This window comes from Podarcis muralis, chromosome 8 (genome assembly GCF_964188315.1).
Source record: "Podarcis muralis chromosome 8, rPodMur119.hap1.1, whole genome shotgun sequence".
Taxonomy (NCBI): Eukaryota; Metazoa; Chordata; class Lepidosauria; order Squamata; family Lacertidae; genus Podarcis; species Podarcis muralis.
In genome coordinates this window covers 12,378,681-12,392,807 of record NC_135662.1, presented here as the reverse complement: position 1 = coordinate 12,392,807, position 14,127 = coordinate 12,378,681, and the positions used below count along the sequence as shown (strand labels likewise).

General features: G+C 45.5%; 1 long non-coding RNA gene across 1 annotated transcript in view; it reads left to right on the top strand.

Annotated features, from left to right (window-relative positions):
- The window catches only part of LOC114600249 (uncharacterized), a 144,798-nt gene extending 136,636 nt beyond the window's left edge, over positions 1 to 8,162 (top strand). Inside the window, exons 4-5 of the long non-coding RNA XR_003707502.2 lie at positions 4,328 to 4,632; positions 7,203 to 8,162. This is a non-coding gene — a long non-coding RNA (uncharacterized LOC114600249). The remainder of the gene's footprint in view (positions 1 to 4,327; positions 4,633 to 7,202) is intronic.
- The last annotated feature ends 5,965 nt before the right edge of the window (positions 8,163 to 14,127 follow it).

Genomic DNA, 14,127 nt, shown 5'->3' with positions numbered 1-14,127 from the left:
CTCATCTCGTAGATAACACCTGAGGCGAGGTTTTCTTTTTTTCCAGAGGTCATGCTTTTTAAAAACCCACACGTGCCCAAACCCACCCACGGTTTATTGGAAGTTGCAGAAGACCAGTGAACTGAAAAGTTTCACCTTCCTGGGGGTGTGAGCTTGAAGAATATTATATTAATAAGGGGATTCACCGCCCTCCTAAAAAAATCAGCTAAAAACCCCTTGCATATTTTAAGATGGCTTGGAAGGCCCAGCTGCATTTAAAGCAGCACCATTAGCAAACTACAGTTCCCAAGGAGCCAATTCCTAAAGTAGCACCCAGAGTGCTTTAGATGCATAGTGTAAATGTCGCCGAAGTGCACACTTGCGTTCTGGCACCTCTCTCTGTAGCAGTCGAGCAGTGCGCCACAGCGCGCCAAAACACCGCACGGCCGTTTGCTGCCTTTATAATAATAATATTACAATAATTTATTATTTATACCCTACCCATCTGATTAGGTTTCCCAAGCCACTCTGGGCAGCTCCCAACAGAATATTAAAAGTACAGTACAACTTCAAACATTGAAAACTTCCCTAAACAGTTCTGCCTTCAGATGTCTTCTAGAAGTCAGATAGTTGTTGATTTCCTTGACATCTGATGGGAGGGCGTTCCACAGGGCGGGCGCCACTACCGAGAAGGCCCTCTGCCTGGTTCCCTGTAACCTCGCTTCTCGCAGGGAGGGAACCGCCAGAAGGCCCTTGGAGCTGGACCTCAGTGTCTGGGCTGTGATGGGGGTGGAGACAGTCCTTCAGGTATACTGGGCCGAAGGCCGTTTAGGGCTTTAAAGGTCATTACCAACACTTTGAATTGTGCTCGGAAACGTATTGGGAGCCAAAGTAGGTCTTTAAAAACAGGTGTTATGTGGTCTCGGTGGCCACTCCCAGTCTAGCTGGAGCTTTCTGGATTACTTGTAGTTTCCGGCTCACCTTCAAAGGTAGCCCCACATAGAGCACATGGCAGTAGTCCAAGCAGGAGATAACTAGAGCATGCACCACTCTGGCGAGACAGTCCACGAGCAGGTAGGGTCTCAGCCTGCGTACCAGGTGGAGCTGGTAAACAGCTGTCCTGGACACAGAATTGACCTTTGCCTCCATGGACTGCTTTGAGTCCAGAATGACTCCCAGGCTGCGCACCTGGTCCTTCAGGGGCACAGTTACTCCATTCAGGACCAGGGAGTCCCCCACACCTGCCCGCCACCTGTCCCCCCAAAATAGTACTTCTGTCTTGTCAGGATTCAACCTCAATCTGTTAGCCGCCATCCATCCTCCAACCGCCTCCAGACACTCACACAGTGCCGAGAGCTACCTGAGCGGCCGCTTGCGCCCGGTTTCCTGAAGAACAATAGCTCGTTAATCAAAGGAACTGGGCCAAGCAGTTTCCCTGCCAGGAAAGGAGAAGCCAGGCCTGTTCTTTTGTTACAGGTGCCGCTTCAGCCAGCTAAGTAACAGACCCTCTGGCCGTCAGCACAATGCTGCGTTTGTGGGCAACGTATGTTTGCTAGGAGAGGCCCAAAGCCTCTCTTAATATGATTGGCATTCAGTGACATAGGGGTCTCACAACCTCCACCTGCATGCAAAGAAGGGCTTTGGCAGTTGGAGCGTACGAGAACCATGTTGTTGTTGTTGTTGTTTAGTCGTGTCCTGCCCAGCCTTTGATGCAGAGGGCAGCAATAACCCCATGCCAAAACTTTTCCAGTTGACTACTGAAAAAGAGCCTCAATTGTTAGTTTAATCCTCACAACAACCCTGCAAAGTGGGTTAGGCCATAGGGCTGGGTGTTCTATCAATGTTGTTGTTGTTTAGTCGTTTAGTCGTGTCCGACTCTTCGTGACCCCCTGGACCAGAGCACGCCAGGCACTCCTGTCTTCCACTGCCTCCCGCAGTTTGGTCAAACTCATGCTGGTAGCTTCAAGAACACTGTCCAACCATCTTGTCCTCTGTCGTCCCCTTCTCCTTGTGCCCTCCATCTTTCCCCCCATCAGGGTCTTTTCCAGGGACTCTTCTCTTCTCATGAGGTGGCCAAAGTATTGGAGACTCAGCTTCAGGATCTGTCCTTCCAGTGAGCACTCAGGGCTGATTTCCTTCAGAATGGATAGGTCTGATCTTCTTGCAGTCCATGGGACTCTCAAGAGTCTCCTCCAGCACCATAATTCAAAAGCATCAATTCTTTGGTGATCAGCGTTCTTCATGGTCCAGCTCTCACTTCCATACATCACTACTGGAAAAACCATAGCTTTAACTCTACGGACCTTTGTTGGCAAGGTGATGTCTGAGTCCAAAGGTCAAGAATGTGGTTTCAACACATGCCACATAGAGGGAAGTGAGGGGCAGATGGGGCACATCAACTTGGGATGGGAGCCCATCCACGAGAAGGACATCTCCCATCCTAAACCTCCTCGGACTTGCGGAATAGCTACAGGAGAAGAAAAGTTAAGGAGAAAACCCCAAACAAATACGGAGTGGAGTCCCTAAGGCGGTTGGGTGGCGTCTTGTGTGCCTCCGTCCGGCAACTTCTGCAGCCAAGCTGCTGCCAATCATATTGCTCTGCTTTCCTTTGGACCCCATCAGCCAGGCCAAGAGGAGTGGTCTTGTTGTCTGGGCAGCCCAGGACCTCCGTACACACTGCTCAGGCTTGCACCCCGGAGAGGTCACTTGAGCACTGCTAATGCAGTGGTTTGACCTCACCCCAGAGGCGCACTCCACTGTTTTTCGAGACAGATGGATGCCATCGAAAAACAAGCCAGCTGATCTGTTTGCACGCTTGCAAAGCCTTTTCTACCCAGGCAGGAAGCGACACCAGAGTGTGCATAGCAGAGATAGTGAGGGTGTGGCCTGGGGAAAGGGGTGTGGCCTGGGGAAAGGGTGTGGTTTGGGGGAGTCCTGAGGGCCAGATAGAGGGGCTTGGAGGGCATCATTCGACTGCCAGGTCTGAAGTTCTCCAGTCTTTCCTTATCTTTCTTTTTTAAGGGCACATAACTGTACTTTAGGGACGCAGGTGGCGCTGTGGGTAAAACCTCAGTGCCTAGGACTTGCCGATCGTATGGTCGGCAGTTCGAATCCCCGCGGCGGGGTGAGCTCCCGTCCTTCGGTCCCAGCTCCTGCCCACCTAGCAGTTCGAAAGCACATCAAAGTGCAAGTAGATAAATAGGTACCGCTCTGGCGGGAAGGTAAACGGCGTTTCCGTGTGCTGCGCTGGTGCTGGCTCGCCAGAGCAGCTTCGTCACGCTGGCCACGTGACCTGGAACTGTCTCTGGACAGCGCTGGCCCCCAGCCTCTTAAGTGAGATGGGCGCACAACCCTAGAGTCGGACACGACTGGCCCGTACGGGCAGGGGTACCTTTACCTTTACCTAACTGTACTTTATTGCCACAAAGTAGACACTTTAATTTGAGCACACAATCAATATAGAGTATGTTTACATTATGCAATGCTCATGGTATTTAACAGGTAACTTTAAAAAAACCAAAACAGAATAAAACTTTATTTAGAGTTACACAATAACAAAGGAAAAAAACCACAGTAGTTGCTACATCAAATCATTACAATTAACCAATTTAAACAATATATAAATACTAATAAAGAAATCACACAACATCACTTTTAACTTACTGAGGTTTTCATATTACACTTTTATCTCTTTATCGTTTTCTTACCATAACCGATTAGACTCATTGTATTATTATTTCTACAGTTTTTTCCACACAGTTCCAAGTTATTGTATTTTGTATTCTTTGTATTGTATTGTATTCTTTGTTCTCGTCAGATATCAAAAAACATTATATTTGTTGTTTTACAAGGATCATTCTATTTCTGCCAGGAGATATTTGTTATTGCAATACTTTTCCAAATACTCTTTAAAGATTTTCCGTTCTTTCTGTACTTTCTGTTTTGGATACCCTCTAATTCTCCCTGTCATCATGGCCATCTGTAGATATTCTATTGTTTGGACCTGCAGCCTTGCGTTAAAAAGAGGGGAAACCCAAGAAACATTGATGGCCACAAAGATATTCAGAGATACTGAGGGAATGTCAGTGGTGGAAGGTTCCCTTTTATCTGTGTCTGTTTGTGCCCTGGTTTTCGTGGGACTCACCTTTTCCAAGCAGTTACAGGTTCAGTTCTCTCGCCTGCCTTCGGCCCGAGAGGAAAGGAGGCTGTGACCTTAAAGAGGAGTTTAGTGGGGAAAGGTTGGGAGTGCTGATCTGAAGAGAAAGGAATAACTGCTAAGCAACAGCCTTGAGCTCAGGCTGCCTGTTGATGCTTTTACAATAAAATCCCCCTTTTTTGCTTTTAACAGATCTCTGAGAGGAACAGAACTGGGTGACGGAACGGCACCTATTAGATAAGTATTACAAGCCGCTTACTCTGGGGTGATTCAGGCGGGTATAAAATGGTTTTATTTCCGTTTTATTTCCAACTTCTGGGTTTCAAAGAAGAATGCTGTGAGTGCTTCTTATCTATGCAGTTAGTGGCTTTCCTCTATTTTTCTTTGTTTTCCAGTAGCGGGCTACCAACTTCTTCTGCTGAAGTTCGATTTGAGGAGATTCGAGGTGGTTGGCAGCAGAAATACAATGCTTTATCCAATTAATCGGTTAAATCAAGGTGAGTCGACCTAGTGCCATCCAGGTGTCACTCCAACTCCCAGAAGTCCATGGCAGCTTGGCTAGAATTGTAGCTCAACAACTACTAGAGGCCACCAGATGTTGGCTACTTCTGGGTCGGAGTCATCAATAAAAAAATAAAGATGACCTACTGCGAATGTGCCCTGGTTAACCAGGCAGAAGATAGATGATAGATAGATTAGATAGATGATAGATGATAGATAGATAGATAGATAGATAGATAGATAGATAGATAGATGATAGATAGATAGATAGATATAGATATAGATAGATAGATATATAGATAGATAGATGATAGATAGATAGATGATAGATAAATAGATAGATAGATGATAGATAGATAGATAGATAGATAGATAGATAGATAGATGATAGATAGATAGATAGATAGATAGATAGATAGATAGATAGATAGATGATAGATGATATATTCTTAAACCCAGTGCAGTATACTGGTTGAAGTGGCAAACTTAAGACTAGGAAAACCTAAGTTCAAATTCTTACTCACCCACTAAGTTGTCTGGGTGACTTCAGTCCAGTCACAATCTTGAAGACTAGGCTTATCTCATAGATTGTTGTGAGGATAAAATAGACCAGGGAGGAATCATCTACATCTCACCGAGCTTTTTTAAGGCATTGCAGGATACAAATGTGGTAAATAAATCAGTAAAACCTGGATTGTGGGCACCCTCTTCAGTGTTATTGAATTACTGAACCATCATCATCATCATTATTATTTTAGGAAGGTGTTTGGGTTTTTTAAATGTTTCATTATGTGTTGGAAGCCGCCCAGAGTGGCATGGGCAACCCAGCCAGATGGACAGGGTATTATTATTTATTATTACAATGGTACCTCGGGTTACATACGCTTCAGGTTACAGACTCCGCTAACCCAGAAATAGTACCTCGGGTTAAGAACTTTGCTTCAGGATGAGAACAGAAATCGTGCTCCGGCGGCGCGGCGGCAGCAGGAGGCCCCTTAGCTAAAGTGGTGCTTCAGTTTAAGAACAGTTTCAGGTTAAGAACGGACCTCCGGAACGAATTAAGTTCTTAACCCGAGGTACCACTGTAGTATTATTGTTGTTGTTGTTGTTGCCTCGTAGTTCTCACACAAGAGGGATGAGGGCCCTGTGACCCCTCTTTATGTTGCTGGGCAACCACTCCCAGAGTCGCTAACCATTGGCCACACTGTCTGGGGCTGATGGGAGCCTGTGTCCCACAACACCTGGAGGAGCCACAAGTTCCCCACCCTGTCCTACAGCAATGGGGTGCTTCAATCCACACATTTATGAGAGGCAGTGTGGCTTAGTGGTTAAGAGTGTCGGACTGGGACGTGGGAGACCAGGCTTCAAATCTCCACTCAGACATTGAAGCGTGCTGGTTGACCTTGGAGTCAGTCACTGCCTCTTTGCCTAACCTACCTCACAGGGTTGTTAAGAGGATTAAACGGGGGAAAGGAGAATCCCATTCACCGCTTGTTTTTTTTTAAAAGAAATATTTATTGAGGTTTTACAAAAAACATAGGATTACAGAATAAAGAAAGTTAAAACAAAAATTAGCAAACTAAAAAAACACACATAGGAAAGAGGAAGAAAAAAGATACAAAATGCAAAGAAAAAACTAATAGCTAAATAGAATTTTTTAAAAAAATAAATCTATTTTTCAATATCTTTAGGCTCGTTTCCTTATTTCCTTGACCTCCTCACACCTCCCCTTTTTGTATTCCCGTATAGAAAATCATTTCAGCAATTCCTTACCCTCTTTCATTTATCTTTACTCTATATCTTAACCTAATGTAACTATGTATTTTCATCCATTATCAATCCGTATTTGCATATTCTTGTTAATCTTATTACCAATACCACTTATTTTCAATCCAACATCATTTTAACATTCATTAATTTTACAGTATTTCTGCAAATAGTCTTTAAATTTCTTCCAATCTTCTTCCACCAACTCTTCTCCCTAATCCCATTCACCACTTGGAGCTCCTTGGAGAAACAGGTGAGGTTTAAATGCAGTGCGATATGGATATGTGTGTGTGCATGCGCACACAGCCACACAAAGTAGGCTTCTGCTTCTTTTGCTTCAGAACCGTTGTTTGACTCATATCCAGATGTATGCAAATTTAACGGAACCGTCTAACGAAAATGCAGCATGATTAATCAGCTGAGGTTTCTGAGCTGAGCTTGATAGCAATCTGAAAAGCGGTTCCTAAAAATCCTTGGGCCTGTGGAACAGCAGGCCACAAGCGAGGCACAACGCCGAAATGCGCACCTTCCCACCCAGACACGTCCCTCTTCCATCCAAACATCACCCCTTTCTCTTTCTACTAATCGCTACCCGTTAAATTTCCCAAAGCGATTCCCTGATAATTTCTTTTTGCACTGTTTTCATATGTTAAAAACAACCCCTAGCTTTATAGAGCTTTGGACACTAGTATCGGCACTTTCAACTTAGCTCAGTTGGCAGCTGGTGCAATTCCTAGTGCCATTCACAGATCTCATGGCGGCCTTCTGCTGATAGTAGAGGATTTTTTTTTGCTTTCAGCATTTTCCCACAGTGGATTCACAGCTCAGATGGCAGGTCCCCATGGTCAGAGAAGAAGGTGCTTCAAATGTTTCCATGTCACGCCTGCTTGAAAGCGTTTCCCAGCTCTTACAGAACCTCGATCCGTCTTCTTGAAGCAGCGAGCGCAGAAAAAGTAACCAAGACCCAAGAAAAACGAATGCTGCAATTAGCTTAACGCTTAAGGTTTTCAAACTGTTTGGAAAAAATGCTTATTGATGTGATCTTTCGATTCTTGAGCGAAGCAACAGAGCAGCTGTCTTTCCAGCACACACCTGCCCAGCCTTTGATGCAGAAGGCAGCAATAACCCCATGCCAAAACTTTTCCAGTTGACTACTGTAAAAGAGGGGGACGCGGGTGGCGCTGTGGGTTAAACCACAGAGCCTAGGGCTTGCCGATCAGAAGGTCGGCGGTTCGAATCCCCGCGACGGGGTGAGCTCCCGTTGCTCGGTCCCTGCTCCTGCCAACCTAGCAGTTCGAAAGCACGTCAAAGTGCAAGTAGATAAATAGGTACCGCTCCGGCGGGAAGGTAAACGGCATTTCCATGCGCTGCTCTGGTTCACCAGAAGCGGCTTAGTCATGCTGGCCACATGACCCGGAAGCTGTACACTGGCTCCCTCAGCCAATAAAGCAAGATGAGCGCCGCAACCCCAGAGGCAGCCACGACTGGACCTAATGGTCAGGGGTCCCTTTACCTTTACTGTAAAAGAGCCTCAATTGTTAGTTTAATCCTCACAACAACCCTGCGAAGTGGGTTAGGCCGTAGGGCTGGGTGATCTATCAATATACCATCGCAAACCGGTTTGAAGTCCATATTGTGATATCAGCTTCATAATTTTGTGAATTGTGTTTGTGTTTTGCGAAAATGACAATGCAGGGGAAACCGTGAAGCTAGCCTCTACATTCGTAGCTCCATCCATATTTTGGACATTGTGCTATATCGGTATTTAACTGGTGATATATCTCAATGTTGAAAAGAAGATGTTTCCCAGCCCTATTAGGCTTACTGGGAAATGATATACAATGAATTGAAAATGATGTTTCAAAATAACTCTTGTAAAAAAAAAAAACACAAAAGCTTTTCTTTGGGGAATTATAGGGATAAAAGGTAAAGGTACCCCTGCCCGTACGGGCCAGTCTTGCCAGACTCTAGGGTTGTGCGCTCATCTCACTCTATAGGCCGGGAGCCAGTGCTGTCCGCAGACACTCTTGGGTCACGTGGTCAGTGTGACAAGCTGCATCTGGTGAGCCAGCGCAGCACACGGAACGCCGTTTACCTTCCCGCTGGTAAGCGGTCCCTATTTATCTACTTGCACCCGAGGGTGCTTTCGAACTGCTAGGTTGGCAGGCGCTGGGACCGAACGACGGGAGCGCACCCCGCCGCGGGGATTCGAACTGCCGACCATGCGATCGGCAAGTCCTAGGCGCTGAGCTTTTACCCACAGCGCCACCCGCGTCCCTAATTATAGGGATAGAACTACCTAAATTGCATAGAAACTTATTCATGTATGCTACTACAGCAGCAAGAATGCTATTTGCCCCAAAGTGGGAAGAAGCAGAAGTCCCAGCAAAGGAAGAATAGATTTTTTTTAAAAAAACCAAAACAACTTATGGAATATGCAGAAATGGTGAAATGTAAGAATAAGAAATCAAGATAACAAACTTTTTATAAAAGAATGGAAATGGTTTATTGAATATATACAGATAAATTGCAAACAGATAAAAACATTGTCAGGATTATTGTAACAACCTGCAGTTTCATAAGAGTATATATTTAAAGTAGATAATTAAATGAGCAAATTAAAGGAATTTGGATATGCAGAAGGTATATAAACGGCCTCGGTCCTCTATACCTGAAAGAGCATCTCCACCCCCATCGTTCCGCCCGGACACTGAGATCCAGCGCCGAGGGCCTTCTGGCGATTCCCTCATTGCGAGAAGTGAGGTTACAGAGAACCAGACAGAGGGCCTTCTCGGTAGTGGCGCCTGCCCTGTGGAACGCCCTCCCATCAGATGTGAAGGAAATAAGCAGCTATCTTATCTTTAAAGGACATCTGAAGGCAGCCCTGTTTAGGGAAGTTTTTAATATTTAATGCTGTATTGTTTTTAACACTCGATTGGGAGCTGCCAGACAGTTGCTTATTTCCTTGTCAGATAGTTGTTTATTTCCTTGCCATTGTTTTGTTGATTGTAGTTTAGAAATTATTTATTGTAATTGTTAAGTGTGGATTTCTGTTTAATTTCCATCTGCTGATATTATTCAACATCTTTATCAACGACTTGGATGATGGACTCAAGGGCATCCTGATCAAATTTGCAGATAACACCAAACTGGGAGGGGTGGCTAACACCCCAGAGGACAGGATCACACTTCAAAACGACCTTGACAGATTAGAGAACTGGGCCAAAACAAACAAGATGAACTTTAACAGGGAGAAATGTAAGGTATTGCACTTGGGCAAAAAAAATGAGAGGCACAAATACAAGATGGGGGACACCTGGCTTGAGAGCAGTACATGTGAAAAGGATCTAGGAGTCTTGGTTGACCACAAACTTGACATGAGCCAACAGTGTGACGCGGCAGCTAAAAAAGCCAATGCAATTATGGGCTGCATCAATAGGAGTATAGCATCTAGATCAAGGGAAGTAATAGTGCCACTGTATTCTGCTCTGGTCAGACCTCACCTGGAGTACTGTGTCCAGTTCTGGGCACCACAGTTCAGGAAGGACACTGACAAACTGGAACGTGTCCAGAGGAGGGCAACCAAAATGGTCAAAGGCCTGGAAACGATGCCTTATGAGGAACGGCTAAGGGAGCTGGGCATGTTTAGCCTGGAGAAGAGGAGGTTAAGGGGTGATATGATAGCCATGTTCAAATATATAAAAGGATGTCACATAGAGGAGGGAGAAAGGTTGTTTTCTGCTGCTCCAGAGAAGCGGACACAGAGCAATGGATCCAAACTACAAGAAAGAAGATTCCACCTAAACATTAGGAAGAACTTCCTGACAGTAAGAGCTGTTCGACAGTGGAATTTGCTGCCAAGGAGTGTGGTGGAGTCTCCTTCTTTGGAGGTCTTTAAGCAGAGGCTTGACAACCATATGTCAGGAGTGCTCTGATGGTGTTTCCTGCTTGGCAGGGGGTTGGACTCGATGGCCCTTGTGGTCCCTTCCAACTCTATGATTCTATGATTCTATTCTATACTGTTCTAATGATTGTTGAATGTTACTTTATTTGATGTAGGTTGCTTATTTCAAAGTTACGTTTTATCATCACATTTTCGTATTGCATTAGATTGTTATAAGGTGTACGTTCTTTGTTTCTTTTCTTTTTTAAATCATTTTTATTGATTTTCCAATACAAACAGCCAATTAACATATCCATATCATAATCCAGTTAAAAACAATAAACTAAAAAAAAAAAAAACAACGACCAAATTACAGTCCAAATTATTAATTATATTGGGGGGGGGGCCTCCCCATAGTCTGGACCTCTGAAGTGTATCTCCAATATCTTCTTTCCTGCCTCTTCTCATTCTTTGTTTCTTCAGTTTGTAAACCGCCTTGGATATTGCAAGATAGAAAGACGGTATACAAATTCAAAGTGATGATGATGATGTTTGCAGTTCTGGTGACCTCGGCTCCAAAAGGATAATGCAGAGTTGGAAAAGGTTCAGATCACCAAGATGATGAAGGGTAGCTCCCTTACGAAGAAAACCCGCAGTATTTGAGTCTTTTTCGTTTAGAGAGAAAAGTGGTGAGTCAGAATATTGAGCCACCCAGCACTTTGCACTGGCTGGCAACGTTCCTCCAGGGTTTCACAGAGGGCGGCTTCTCAGCTCCTAACCTGACGATGCTCAGAATTGAAACCGGTGCTTTTTTGCATGCAAAAGAGGTGCTCTACCACGAGAGACCTGTGGCCTCCCGCTCCCCGTCCACAGTTAACACAGTTGACATGAGAGTGTTATCAGTTGTCATAGTCGTAGTAATGATGCAGATATGATGCGTGGGAGCCTCTTAGTCATTTGGTCTTCGGTCTGAACAGTGGAAAGGAAAGTCCACTTCTGGCCTTTTCCACCCTTCTCAGGGGCATGGCAAAGCCCATTGACAGGTACTTCCCCCTCTGCACTCTCAGGAGGTTCAGATATTCAAATCTGCCAGCAGGGTTTCTCACCCTGTTGCAAATTTGCGGGCTCCCTTTAAAGGGAGTTTCCAGCCCCGTGGGCTGATCTTAGTAAGCCACCATTTAAATAGATACCTCGTGGCTTAGCAACCTTGGTTGTAAGAGAAGGGCGGGGGGCAGAAAAGAGAGGCATCCTTGACAGGTTGGTTTCTGAGAAGCGTAGCAAACTTCCCCAAGCGTGGTTGAAAACAAAAGACATTTAAAAAAAATAAATAATGAAAAATCGCTCAGGTGATCAAATGTTCTTTGGCTTGGACCTCTTAGAGAGCAAAGAAAGAAAGTCTCTCGCCCTCGCCCCTTTTCCACGATGCTCTTTAAAGGGGTTTAAAGGAGAGTTTGGGGGTTGCGGTGCATTGTCTCGATTCTCAAAGCACTTTGCGGTCTGCGGTTTGCGGCGGTTTGGTTGGAATGGTGGAATCAAGCAAACCGTTCGCTGACAGCACTGTCTGGTGCATGCTTGCTCAGGACTAATCGCCCAGTTTTCAAAGCTGAGGCTTACTCCCTAGTAAGTGGGCTTAAGGTTTTTTAAAAAAGAAAGAAAGAAAGAAAGAAAGAAAGAAAGAAAGAAAGAAAGAAAGAAAGAAAGAAAGAAAGGAAAAGAGTATTTATTTATTTATTTGGAATACTTGTAAACCGCGTTTCTGTATAAAAATAATCATAAGGCGATATACGACCTAAAAATAAATAAAATATGCAAGGGACACAGGGAGCTGCCTGAGACGAGTCAAATCATTGGTCCATCCAGCACAGTACTGTTTACACAGGCAGGCAGCAGCTCTCTAGGGGCAGAGGTATTTCCGAGCCCCGCATGAAAACGCCGCAAATCGAATATGGCAGGTTTTGCATGCAGCGCACGGACTGAGCCGCAGTTGCTTCCCCCTAAATTCTGCACAAGGTGCGAATTCTGAGACCTGCATAAATTATGCAATCAAAGAACATTTATCTGTGCCCTTTTTTATTATTGTTGCAAATTGCAAAAAGGAGAGGGGCGGATTGCTTTGCGTTGAAGGTTTGCCCCTCCTTTGACACACTTCTGATGGTTCATTTGGCCTCCCCACCCATCTTTATACTAGAAGCTTGCTGCCCCCCATTTAGGGGAGAAAAACGAATGCGAAATCCTTTCAATTTTTGAGCTCCGTTCCAATTCCTGCACTTTTTCGATTGCAGAGTGCAGACTCCCTCGAGAAAAAGCAGCTGAGAAGCACACACTTCTAACGACTGGCGCTGTTAGTTGTGCAAAAGGCCTTGCATGCCGTTTTAGCAGCTGGGTGCAAGGGCGAATTCTGGAAACGGCATGAATTCCCTCACACGCCAGCTGCCCAAGTGCTCCATTTCCTCATTCCCCCCCCCTCTCTTCCTTCCAGCCTCCCTTACCCTTTGAACACCGCCTGTTTCCACCCAGAAATGGGCCCTACACCTGTGGGGAGCTGCTGCTAGCATTGCTCTGATCCCAAAGGTGGCAACATGCTTTGGGGATGTACCGGGGCACTGGTAAAGGTAAAGGGACCCCTGACCATTAGGTCCAGTTGTGGATAACTCTGGGGTTGCAGCGCTCATCTCGCTTTATTGGCCAAGGGAGCCAGCATACAGCTTCCGGGTCATGTGGCCAGCATGACTAAGCCGCTTCTGGTGAACCAGAAAAGCACACGAAAATTCTGTTTACCTTCCTGCCAGAGCGGTACCTATTTATCTACTTGCACTTTGATGTGCTTTCGAACAGCTAGGTTGGCAGGAGCAGGGACCAAGCAACGGGAGCTCACCCCGTCGCGGGGATTCAAACCACCGACCTTCTGATCGGCAAGTCCTAGGCTCTGTGGTTTAACCCACAGCACCACCCGCGTCCCCTAGCTGCTGTTTCCCCCTCTTCCACCATTTCGACAGCTCGGGCTTCCTGGATTTTTGAGGGAATCCTCAGACACAGCCTCCAGCTGCTTTCCTCCTCCCTGATTGATATTCCTGGCTTGGTGCAATTCTGACAGACCACCATGGGGAATGTAAAAATAACATGCCAAAAGCACAGCTTTTAACAGTTAGCCGCTCTGCTTTGGAATTTGCCTTCCTCCCAACGAGGCGTGTTGTTTTCTGAGGCGTTTTTGACTGCCTCCTCCTTCCTTTAGGCGTCCAACACCATGTATTGCCATTTCTCCTTTCTTTTTGCCCTCCTGTTTTATTTTTTAATATATATTAATTTAAAATAAATACATTTATGAAAAAAAACAGATGTACATACAAGTAAGCAAACATACAATCAAACGAACAAATAACAGAAGAATCAAACAAACCACCACACTATAAGATAAAGGTAAAGGGACCCCTGACCAATAGGTCCAGTTGTGACCGACTTTGGGGTTGCGGTGCTCATCTCGCTTTATTGCCCGAGGGAGCCGGCGTACAGCTTCCGGGTCATGTGGCCAGCATGACTAAGCCGCTTCTGGCGAACCAGAGCAGCGCACGGAAACGCCGTTTACCTTCCCGCCAGAGCGGTACCTATTTATCTACTTGCACTTTGACGTGCTTTCGAACTGCTAGGTTGGCAGGAGCAGGGACCGAACAACGGGAGCTCACCCCGTTGCGGGGATTCGAACCGCCGACCTTCTGATCAGCAAGTCCTAGGCTCTGTGGTTTAACCCACAGTGCCACCCGCATCCCTTTTTACACTATAAGATATAAGATTAATATAATTATCATCATATTCATTAATTGGAAGTCAGTTTTAAATTTCTTCT